The sequence below is a fragment of the Pongo abelii genome, chromosome 1 (genome assembly GCF_028885655.2).
Source record: "Pongo abelii isolate AG06213 chromosome 1, NHGRI_mPonAbe1-v2.0_pri, whole genome shotgun sequence".
NCBI lineage: Eukaryota > Metazoa > Chordata > Mammalia > Primates > Hominidae > Pongo > Pongo abelii.
This window is the reverse complement of record NC_071985.2, coordinates 182,420,477-182,433,230: the sequence shown is the minus strand read 5'-3', so window position 1 is coordinate 182,433,230 and position 12,754 is coordinate 182,420,477. Positions and strand designations below refer to the sequence as shown.

General features: G+C 35.8%; 1 protein-coding gene and 1 pseudogene across 1 annotated transcript in view; one reads left to right on the top strand and one right to left on the bottom strand.

Annotated features, from left to right (window-relative positions):
• Window positions 1-12,754, bottom strand: part of FAF1 (Fas associated factor 1) — a 534,212-nt gene that overhangs the window by 401,806 nt on the left and 119,652 nt on the right. The window lies entirely within an intron of this gene.
• On the top strand, window positions 704-1,608 carry LOC100938520 (protein SET-like; annotated as a pseudogene).

Sequence of the window (12,754 nt, the reverse complement as noted above, 5' to 3'; positions counted from 1 at the left end):
ATTATCAAAGTCAAAAAAATTAATATTGACTCTACACTGCAACTACAAAATAGTACATATTTGAATTCTTCCAACTCTTCCAATTGTCTCTTATAAATGTATGTTATGTTTCTTTTTTTTTTTTTTTTTTTCTGTTGAGATGGAGTCTTGCTCTGTCACCCAGGCTGGAGTGCAGTGGCGTGATCTTGGCTCGCTGCAAGCTCTGCCTCCCGGGTTCACGCCATTCTCCTGCCTCAGCCTCCCAAGTAGCTGGGACTACAGGCACCCGCCACCATGCCCAGCTAGTTTTTTGTATTTTTAGTAAAGACGGGTTTCACTGTGTTAGCCAGGATGGTCTTGATCTCCTGACCTCATGATCTGCCCGTCTCGGCCTCCCAAAGTGCTGGGATTACAGGCATTAGCCACCGCGCCCGGCCGTATGTTATGTTTCTTGTTCTTGTTTTGGATCTAGATCTACTTAGGGATCACGTATTGTTGTATTTAGTTGTCTTTTCTCTTGGTCTTCTTGAATCTGGAACAACTTCTCCACCTTTTTGTTTGCTTTACATGCCACTAACAATTTTAAACTAACTATTTTATAGAATAACCTCCAATTTCGATGTGCCTGGTTGCTTCCTCATGATTAGATTCAGTTAAACATTTTTGGCAAGAATACTACATAGAGTTTTCAACCTGCTTCCGGACGAGCAAGGAGACTTGTGGTCTGGTTCTGGGACTTCCCTAACAGCATGGCCCCTAAACGCCAGTCTCCACTCCCGCCTCAAAAGAAGAAACCAAGACCACCTCCTGCTCTGGGACCGGAGGAGACATCGGCCTCTGCAGGCTTGCCGAAGAAGCGATTGAACACATTGATGAAGTACAAAATGAAATAGACAGACTTAATGAACAAGCCAGTGAGCAGATTTTGAAAGTAGAACAGAAATATAACAAACTCCGCCAACCATTTTTTCAGAAGAGGTCAGAATTGATCGCCAAAATCCCAAATTTTTGGGTAACAACATTTGTCAACCATCCACAAGTGTCTGCACTGCTTGGGGAGGAAGACGAAGAGGCACTGCATTATTTGACCAGAGTTGAAGTGACAGAATTTGAAGATATTAAATCAGGTTACAGAATAGATTTTTATTTTGATGAAAATCCTTACTTTGAAAATAAAGTTCTCTCCAAAGAATTTCATCTGAATGACAGTAGTGATCCATCTTCAAAGTACACCGAAATCAAATGGAAATCTGGAAAGGATTTGATGAAACATTCAAGTCAAACGCAGAATAAAGCCAGCAGGAAGAGGCAGCATGAGAAACCAGAGAGCTTCTTTGCCTGGTTTACTGACCATTCTGATGCAGGTGCTGATGAGTTAGGAGAGGTCATCAAAGATGATATTTGGCCAAACCCATTACAGTACTACTTGGTTCCCGATATGGATGATGAAGAAGGAGAAGGAGAAGATGATAATGATGATGAAGAGGAGGATTAGAAGATATTGATGAAGAAGGGGATGAGGATGAAGGTGAAGAAGATGAAGATGATGATGAAGGGGAGGAAGGAGAGGAGGATAAAGGAGAAGATGACTAAATAGAACACTGATGGATTCCAACCTTCCTGTTTTTTTAATTTTTTTCCAGTCCCTGGGAGCAAGTTGCAGTTTTTTTGTTTTTTTTTTTTTTTCCTCTTGTGCTCAGTTGCCCTGTTCTTGAGGTCTCTTTTCTCTACTCCATGGTTCTCAACTTATTTGGGGGGAAATACCTTGAGCAGAATACAATGGGAAAAGAGTCTCTACCCCTTTCTGCTTGCAGTTCGCTTTTATCCCTTCCTGTCTGAACAAAAACTGTATGGAATCAACATCACCGAGCTCTGTGGGAAAAAAGAAAAACCTGCTCCCTTCGCTCTGCTGGAAGCTGGAGGGTGCTAGGCGCCTGTGTAGTAGTGCATAGAATTCTAGCTTTTTCCCTCCTTTCTCTGTATATTGGGCTCAGAGAGTACCCTGTGTCTCTATGTGAATATGGACAGTTAGCATTTACCAACATGTATCTGTCTACTTTCTCTTGTTTAAAAAAAGAAAAAAAAAACTTAAAAAAATGGGGTAATAGAAGGTCAGCAAAGGGTGGGTTTGAGATGTTTGGGTGGGTTAAGTGGGCATTTTGACAACATGGCTTCTCCTTTGGCATGTTTAATTGTGATATTTGACAGACATCCTTGCAGTTTAAGATGACACTTTTAAAATAAATTCTCTCCTAATGAAAAAAAAAGAATACTACATAAAGGATTTCTTTCTTTACAAATATTTTAAGATGTTGATTTGAATATGGATTATATGTTTTCTACAAAAAGAGTCAAATGCTAGTCAAGTAACTTCTATTGTATAAACTCAAAGACAACAATGGAAGGATAATTACTAGATCTAACATTGACCTATAAAGTTTGTACCAAATACATACCCAATCTGGAAACTAAATTCAGACCTCAACTTTATGAAAACAGTAAAAGATAGGGTTGGGAAAGGGGAAGATCCTTTTTTTTTTTTTTTTTTTTTTTTGAGACAGAGTCTCACTCTGTCACCCAGGCTGGAGTTCAGTGGCGCGACCTCAGCTCACTGCAACCTCTGCCTCCCGAGTTCAAGTGATTCTCCTGCCTCAGCCTCCCGAGTAGCTGGGACTACAGGCGTGTGCCACCATGCCCAGCTAATTTTTTGTATTTTTAGTAGAGACGGGGTTTCACCATGTTAGCCAGGATGGTCTCCATCTCCTGACCTTGTGATCCGCCGGCCTCGGCCTCCCAAAGTGCTGGGATTACAGGTGTGAGCCACCGCGCCTGGCCGGATGCTCCTTTATACAATGTGCCCCTTAAAAACATAAAGCACCTCTATCATCCCTTAAAAAAAAAAATCAAATCATAAAGGCATGCACTGCTTTTTAAACATATTTTGGCATATCACAACACGATGGTTTTATGCACTGAACCATCTGGGGTAAAGCCTGCAGATACCATCAGATGGTGGATGTTCTTTAAAAAATAAAATAAAATGAAGAATCTATACTTGAGGATATTCATCAACTGATATTTTCAAAGCTCTGAATTGTTTAACAAAAAATTTTATCCTATGAAACTCATGTAAACTATAGGATTAACATATAATATTACATTAACTTATAATTTTACATTTTAATGTAAAATTTTACATTACCTTTAATTTTACATGTTAATGTAAAGTTGTAAATTACAAATATATAATTATATATAAATATTAGCTTTGTTCTATGTTATATATATAATTTTACATTAACATAATTTTACATGTAGAATTATAAAGTAAAGATATACATATTTTATATAATTATAAAAATTAAATTATAAATACACATTATTCTGCAATTTCTCTAGAAAATATCTGTGACAACCAGCTGCTCCCACAGATGTTACTGGGTTTTGCAAATATAAACATTCTAAATAATGTAATTTTCTCTCAGAGAAATAACATGCAGAGCATTTTGTTTTGAAAACCCCTTAAATGTGATAACTATAAAGAATACATCACTATTACTATTAGATTTAGTAATAACTCTTTCAAAATTGTAACAATAAAAGTATCCAAATCAGATTCAAATTCAACTCTGGCCAATCCAACAGATGGTGTTCTTTATACACTAACACTGGAAGCTGAATATATGTTTCCAGTATTCACTACCAAATTATAAACCCCTAAGATCAATGTTTGTGACAAAAACACAAGGGGGGAAATATCCAACTTAACTGTGCTACCAGGCACACCTATGACCTCAGGTACTGCTTTTTTTGATGTGATCAGAGCACAAAGAATTCTACTGCAAGCAGCAGAGAAGTTTTCTTCATAAAAAGAAATATATCTCTGTTTTGGTACCAATACCATGCTGTTTTGGTTACTGTAGCCTTGTAGTAGAGTTTGAAGTCAGTTAGCGTGATGCCTCCAGCTTTGTTCTTTTGGCTTAGGATTGACTTGGCGATGCGGGCTCTTTTTTGGTTCCATATGAACTTCAAAGTAGTTTTTTCCAATTCTGTGAAGAAAGTCATTGGTAGCTTGATGGGGATGGCATTGAATCTATAAATTACCTTGGGCAGTATGGCCATTTTCACAATATTGATTCTTCCTACCCATGAGCATGGAATGTTCTTCCATTTGTTTGTATTCTCTTTTATTTCATTGAGCAGTGGTTTGTAGTTCTCCTTGACGAGGTCCTTCACGTCCCTTGTAAGTTGGATTCCTAAGTATTTTATTCTCTTTGAAGCAATTGTGAATGGGAGTTCACTCATGATTTGGCTCTCTGTTTGTCTGTTATTGGTGTATAAGAATGCTTGTGATTTTTGTACATTGATTTTGTATCCTGAGACTTTGCTGAAGTTGCTTATCAGCTTAAGGAGATTTTGGGCTGAGACAATGGGGTTTTCTAGATATACAATCATGTCGTCTGCAAATACGGACAATTTGATTTTCTCTTTTCCTAATTGAATACCCTTTATTTCTTTCTCGTGCCTAATTGCCCTGGCCAGAACTTCCAACACTACGTTGAAAAGGAGTGGTGAGAGAGGGATCCCTGTCTTGTGCCAGTTTTCAAAGGGAATGCTTCCAGTTTTTGCCCATTCAGTATGATATTGGCTGTGATTATTTGCCCATTCAGTATGATATTGGCTCTTATTATTTTCAGATACATCCCATCAATACTTAATTTCTTGAGAGTTTTTAGCATGAAGGGTTGTTGAATTTTGTCAAAGGCCTTTTCTGCATCTATTGAGATAATCATGTGGTTTTTGTCTTTGGTTCTGTTTATATGCTGGATTACATTTATTGATTTGCATATATTGAACCAGCCTTGCATCCCGGGGATGAAGCCCACTTGATCATGGTGGATAAGCTTTTTGATGTTCTGCTGGATTCAGTTTGCCAGTATTTTATTGAGGATTTTCGCTTCAATGTTCATCAAGGATATTGGTCTAAAATTCTCTTTTTTGGTTGTGTCTCTGCCCGGCTTTGGTATCAGGATGATGCTGGCCTCATCAAATGAGTTAGGGAGGATTCCCTCTTTTTCTATTGATTGGAATAGTTTCAGAAGGAATGGTACCAGTTCCTCCTTGTATCTCTGGTAGAATTCGGCTGTGAATCCATCTGGTCCTGGACTCTTTTTGGTTGGAAAGCTATTGATTATTGCCACAATTTCAGAGCCTGTTATTGGTCTATTCAGAGATTCAACTTCTTCCTGGTTTAGTCTTGGGAGGGTGTATGTGTCGAGGAATTTATCCATTTCTTCTAGATTTTCTAGTTTATTTGCGTAGACGTGTTTGTAGTATTCTCTGATGGTAGTTTGTATTTCTGTGGGATCAGTGGTGATATCCTCTTTATCATTTTTTACTGTGTCTATTTCATTCTTCTCTCTTTTCTTCTTTATTAGTCTTGCTAGCAGTCTATCAATTTTGTTGATCCTTTCAAAAAATCAGCTCCTGGATTCATTAATTTTTGAAGGGTTTTTGTGTCTCTATTTCCTTCAGTTCTGCTCTGATTTTAGTTATTTCTTGCCTTCTGCTAACTTTTGAATGTGTTTGCTCTTGCTTTTCTAGTTCCTTTAATTGTGATGTTAGGGTGTCAATTCTGGCATTACCATTCAGGACATAGGCATAGGCAAGGACTTCATGTCTAAAACACCAAAAGCAATGGCAACAAAAGCCAAAATTCACAAATGGGATCTCATTAAACTAAAGAGCTTCTGCACAGCAAAAGAAACTACCATCAGAGTGAACAGGCAACCTACAAAATGGGAGAAAATTTTCGCAACCTACTCATCTGACAAAGGGCTAATATCCAGAATCTACAATGAACTCAAACAAATTTACAAGAAAAAAACAAACAACCCCATCAAAAAGTGGGCAAAGGACATGAACAGACACTTCTCAAAAGAAGACATTTATGCAGCCAAAAAACACATGAAAAAATGTTCACCATCACTGGCCATCAGAGAAATGCAAATCAAAACCACAATCAGATACCATCTCACACCAGTTAGAATGGCAGTCATTAAAAAGTCAGGAAACAACAGGTGCTGGAGAGGATGTGGAGAAATAGGAACACTTTTACACTGTTGGTGGGACTGTAAACTAGTTCAACCCTTGTGGAAGTCAGTGTGGCGATTCCTCAGGGATCTAGAACTAGAAATACCATTTGACCCAGCCATCCCATTACTGGGTATATACCCAAAGGACTATAAATCATGCTGCTATAAAGACACATGCACACGTATGTTTATTGCGGCACTATTCACAATAGCAAAGACTTGGAACAAATCCAAATGTGCAACAATGATAGACTGGATTAAGAAAATGTGGCACATATACACCATGGAATACTATGCAGCCATAAAAAATGATGAGTTCATGTCCCTTGTAGGGACATGGATGAAATTGGAAATCATCATTCTCAGTAAACTATCGCAAGGACAAAAAACCAAACACCGCATGTTCTCACTCATAGGTGGGAAGTGAACAATGAGAACACATGGACACAGGAAGGGGAACATCACACTCTGGGGACTGTTGTGGGGTGGAGGGAGGGGGGAGGGATAGCATTAGGAGATATACCTAATGCTAAATGACGAGTTAATGGGTGCAGCACACCAGCATGGCACATGTATACATATGTAACTAACCTGCACATTGTGCACATGTACCCGAAAACTTAAAGTATAATAATAATAAAATAAAACAAATAAATAAATAAATAAGAAATATATATTTATTATATTTATTACCCTGCTGCTTGCTTAATGACTGCATATTTTGTTGGCAACTGTGAAAGAAAAGCAGAAATAAAAGGAGTTCATTTCATCTCTACTATTATTTTTACAAACAAGAAAAAAATCAAGCTACTGCCGACTTATGAGATGCATTTGCTTGCATTAGTTTACAATGATGACCCCAACACCAAGCAAATGACTACTATCAAATGGTCACGCACTCCAAGTTCACATACTCCCGCTAAAAATTCACAATATTTGTTTGATATGCAAAGAAGTCTGATATTAATAGACTTTAGTCGCATTTCATATTTATAAATTACTATTTCTCCAGGTGCTTTATTCAACCAGAATTTCATAAGGCCATGATCGCTAATAATAGCCTGACAAGAGAAAAAGATGTCAGTAAGTAAAAGTAATAAAGAAAGGGCCTAAATACTGTTGATCAGATTTTGCTAATTCTAACATTTTATGCTTTCACAGGAAGCAAGAGTGAGGTGTTCTACACAAGGAGACTTATGACCTGTCAGGTCCTTATAATACCTATATCAAGATGGCTATGAACCTGTTTAATCTTCAATACCAGAAAATAGTTGAAAAAGAAGAAAGAAAAATATCTGGACATGCCACGCTGAAAACAAATACACTACAAATCACATTCTACTACAGCCATCCCAAGATACTTGAACAAGAATAAAAGAAAAAGAATTTCAAAAAGCTAAGGCTTTTCAAATTTAATCAACTTCCAAACATACAAAGCCTAGATCCTGACTGCTTATACTTCAATACTATGAACAAACCCAATCCTCAAAGCCATAGCATAATATCTCTGTAAATCTAACTGATGTTCAATAAGGGACAAGGCAATTTAATAAGGAAGGAATAATCTTTTCAAAACTGGTGCTAAAACAAGTGAGTATCCATTTGGCAGAAAAAAATAAAATAAAAAAACTTCAAACCTACCCTCAAACCATACACAAAAATTACCACAAAATGTATCATATACCTTAACATAAAAGCTAAAAACTGTAAAATTTCTAGAAGAAAACACAGGAAAAAATCTTTATGGCCTTGGTTAAGGAAAGGATTTCCCACAGAGGACACAAAAGCATAAACAATAAAATAATTCATAAATTGAATTTTATTCAAATTAAAACCTTTGACTGTCAAAAGACCCCACTAAGAAAATGAAATGGCCAGTCACAAACAAAAATGTGTTTATTCTACAAATACGTGACAAAAGACTAGTACCCACAATATATAAAGAACTTCTATAACTCAATAATAAGAAGAAAATCCAAATATAATGCACAAAAGATTTTAATAGATGCTTCACCAAAGGAAAAAAATAGATGGCCAATAAGAACACAGGAAGATTTATAAGGAATCTTTCTGTGACAATGGAAATGTTCTATACACTGCTAAAGGTATTAAATACACAGACCTATAGAATTGTCAAAATACATCTAACTATATATTTTAGATTTATATATTTCACTTTATAAACACTATAACTAATAAAAGTATTCCATAATGACTAGCGTTAGCAAAGACCACACTGTTATCTATAAATTGGTATACTTCTCAGGCCCAGTCAAGCAACTGATATCAAATTTGACTAAGCAATTTCACTTTTAGGAATTTATCCCAAGAAAACTGTCAGACAAGTAAATATAAGGGTATTTATTACATCGTTGTTTTACTTATGGTAGAGAAAAATTACAGAGCCTAAATTTATATTAATAGATGATTAATTAAATAAATTATATCCTATAATGAAATACCACTCAGTCAAGAAAAAAATGATCATATGGGTTATTGAAGTTAAGACTGGTACTGATGCCACATACTACTGAGTCTGGAAGTCCATCAGGACCCAGCCACTTCCCACATGAATGCTATTATTTGATAAAAATAGTTAATAGTGAACACAAACTGTAAGAGTGGTAACAGTAATCTTACATCCCAACTATAGCACTACTATGGCCAAAGATCTGGCACAGCAATGGCTCCACTACAGCAGTAAGAAAAAGATTTAAAAGAAGTTTCAACAACAGCACATGATAGTGAATGAAAAAGATCCTTGCTGACGGACTGATTCCTAAATCCCCTTGACACATATATATAAAATTTTGTCTTCAACATTTATGTATTTTCTCTCATCTATAGGCTTCAAAATTTTTAAGACATTTGTGACCCAAAAGAGTTTAAGAAAAATTGGTATGTGTGTACACATGCTTATATTGATCCCAGGAAGAAAAAAAAGACTAGAAGGAAACATACCAAAGTGCCAAAAGTTGCAGTGTAAGATGGTGACTTTCTCCTTTGTGTTTCCATACAGTTTTAAATTTTTCAATAATATCCGTGTATATTCATGCATTAAAACAAAATATATTTAAAAAATAATTAACACCAGTAAACTCAGAAGAAATACAGGATAAACCAAGCTTTTTTTTTCCCCTTTCTTTCTTTGCCTTTAGGGTTGTAGTAAAAAGGAAGATAAAGGCCTAGGCTTTTGACTAGCAAAGAAAAGAAAGATACGAAGTTATCTGAAAAACAACATTTTGAAGCAGCCAATCTGTTAACATGGCAAGAAATGAAGATAATTGTAAAAAATAAAAAGCTAGATAGTAAAATTTTTTTAAAGTTATTAAGGTAAAAAGAAAAACCCACATATGGGGCATAAAATTTTAAGGAGATCAATTAAAAGCATGGCCTGAATAAATTAATGAATCCAAAACTTCACTTTAACCATCAGTTTGTTTCCTTTCCTTCATACCAGTTGCTAAGCAATAGCTGCCTAAGTGCTGGACTGTTATACTTCCTGACTAAGAATGCTGGATCATTACATTTCCAAACTAAGAGTTTTGGACTCTGTTACACTTCCTGACTGACCAGGAATGCAAGGGCCTCATTATACTTTCTAACTTACTCGGAATTCTGAACTTTATTTCTCCTTACTGACCAAAAACATAAGACTCTGTTATACTGTAAGTATATTAAGAGTCATTACCCTAAGCAGGAGTGTTGGATCCTCACTAACTAGGAGTACTAACCCTTTCACATTGACTTAACTAAAACCAATACTTTCATTCTCATGTAAAAACTCTAGATTTTGAGTTCCTAGGTTGATGCAGCCCAAATGGTGAAAGGGAGGTAGGTAGATACCAAGAAAAAGAGTCAAGGGTCTGGGTAATTATTTCCTTGAAACAATAATTAGCTTTTAGCTTGCCATTTGAGGTCTATATTAAGAGAAAACCATTTTGTAATCCAAACCAGTATAATTTTAGATCATTCTTAAGCATGTATTTTAATACTACCTGCATTACTGAAAAAATCATTTTTGGATTATGAATTATCAAACTAAAATATTCTTGCCACACACAAAATTCTTGTCTACAAATTCCTATAAAACCAGACCCCTACCTCTGCTTGATCTTCTCCTCTAAGCACACTCCTTTGCTCACTATATTCTAGCCACATTAGATTTCTATCTCTTTTTCCAACACATTTGCTGTCACCTCAGGGCCTTTGTGTTTGCTTTTCCTTCTGTTTTCACCTGGCTGGCTCCTCGTTCTCACATTTCAGCTAAAATGCTACCCCATAAAATAACCCTACCCGACTCTACAATATAAAATAACCCCCTCTATATCTTTAGTCATGCTATTCTATTATTCTATTTGGTTTTCTTTGTGGTATTTATCATATTATAAAATTACACTGTATATTTATAAATTTACTTCTGCAGATTATCTGACTCCCATCTACTCAAGAATATAAAATCCAGTAAGACTGTGGACTTTCTTTGTCTTGTTCACTGCTACATCCCCTGTGCCTAAAACAGTGCCAGCACAACAGTAAGGGACTCAACATAATATTTGAATTCACTCATAATAAGAGAATGAGATAAATTCATTTTGGAATTATTTACTAGCTTTATAAAATATCAGAGCAGGTGATGGAAATAGAGATGCTATCGAATGCCAATTACCTTTGTCTAAAACCAAAACCTAAATTTGCTACTTCAACATTCTACTAGTGATCACAACTGATTTTTTTTTAATATTGAGGGCTGTGTGTCACATATGTGATAACAGGGTTTGCCTATGGTTTCTGACCTAATTCTTTTTCTTCATTTTATGGATATATAATAGCTGTATATATTTATAGAGTACATGTGATATTTTGATACAAGCATACAATGTACAATGATAAAATCTGGGTAATTGGTATAACCATCACCTCAAACATTTATCATTTATTTGTGTTGGGGACACTCCAAATCTAGCTATTTAAAAATATACAATAAATTATTGTTAATTATAGTCAGTCTATTGTGCTAAAGAACATCAGAACTTATTCCTTCTATCTATTTTTATACACATAAACCAACCTCTCTTCATCCCCCGCTCCCTATCACCCTTCCAGCCTCTTGGTTACCACCATTCTGTTCACTACCTCAATGAGATCAACCTTTTTAAGCTCTCACATATAAGAACATACAATATTTGTCTTTCTGTGCCTGATGTTTTATTTAACATAATGTCCTCCAGTTCTATCCATGTTGCTGTAAATAACAGGATTTCATTCTTTTTATGGCTGAATGATATTCCATTGTGTGTGTGTGTATTGCATTTTCTTTAATTCATTCATCCTTTGATGAACACTTAGGTTGATTCAATATCTTGGCTACTGTGAACAATACTGCAATAAGCATAGGGGTGCAGATATCACTTCAAAATACTGATTTCCCATATTTTGAATATATACCCATCTGTGAGAATTGCTGGGTATATGGCAGCTCTTTTCGTTTTTTGAGGAACCTCCATACTGTTTTCCATAATGGCTGTACTAATTTACATTCCCACCAACAGGGTATAAGTGTTCCCCTTTCTCTGCATCCACCAGCATTTGTCATTTTCTGTCTTTTTTATAGTAGCCACTTTAACAGGGTGAGATGATATCTCATTATGGTTTTGGTTAGCATTTCCCTGATGATTAGTGATGCTTAGCATTTTTTCATGTACCTGTTGACCATCTGTATGTCACCTTTTGAGAAATGTCTATTCAGATCATTTGCCCATTTTTTTAATCATAGTATTTGTTTTTCTGCAGTTGAGTTGAATTCCTTATATAGTCTGGTTTTTAATCCCCTGTCAGGTGAATAGTTTGCAGATATTTTCTCCCATTCTACAGGCTGTCAATCACAACTGATTTTTAAGATGCTTTGAAACAAACATGGCTACAGGGAGAAATATGTGTACGTGGCAGATACTTAGATATTCACTTTTTCCTGCTAAACCTGTACATAATTCCATAAACCTTAATATATTGCTTTAGGCAGATACTATCAATGGCCTTTGTGCACAGCAAAATATAACTGAACAGAATTGGCTTAAGTGTTAGAACTGTTTGTCATATCTAGTATACTGGAATCTGAATCTAGAGTCTGAAGACCTGGGCTTCGAGTTTTCATCCCACAGCAGTGTCAACATGATGGAGCCAAGAAACTGATTCAGGAAAAATGAATACAAAGAATCTGGAAGATAATGTGAAGGTAGCAGTATCAATAAATTAGAGATGCTACTGTGCTTTAAGCATTTTCCAAGTCACGTTATGGGTATGAGATGGTGTGAGAAAAGAGGGGTACCTGAAAATAAGATTATAAAGAGGGTGTCAGTGATTGGTAATGATAAAGTTATGGTCAAGATTATAACAGACGGTGCCCTGAGCAAGATAAATGTTTGAAAGGCTGTGTGGAAGAAAAGGTTTTAAGCACCAAGGAACAGCGATTCCAAATAAAGGTTTAATAAAAGAAAAATAAAGGTTTAATAAAATAAAAGGTACAGAAATCTAAAATGTGGTGGGACTTCCAGCTAACTGAAGTCAACAGTGACTGCTTACTATCTGTCATCCAATATCTCCATCTGTCTCAGTTATCAATTTATTGACTCTCAGATCCAAAAGCATCCTTCAATTATGTTCTGTGATTTAAGAAAAAA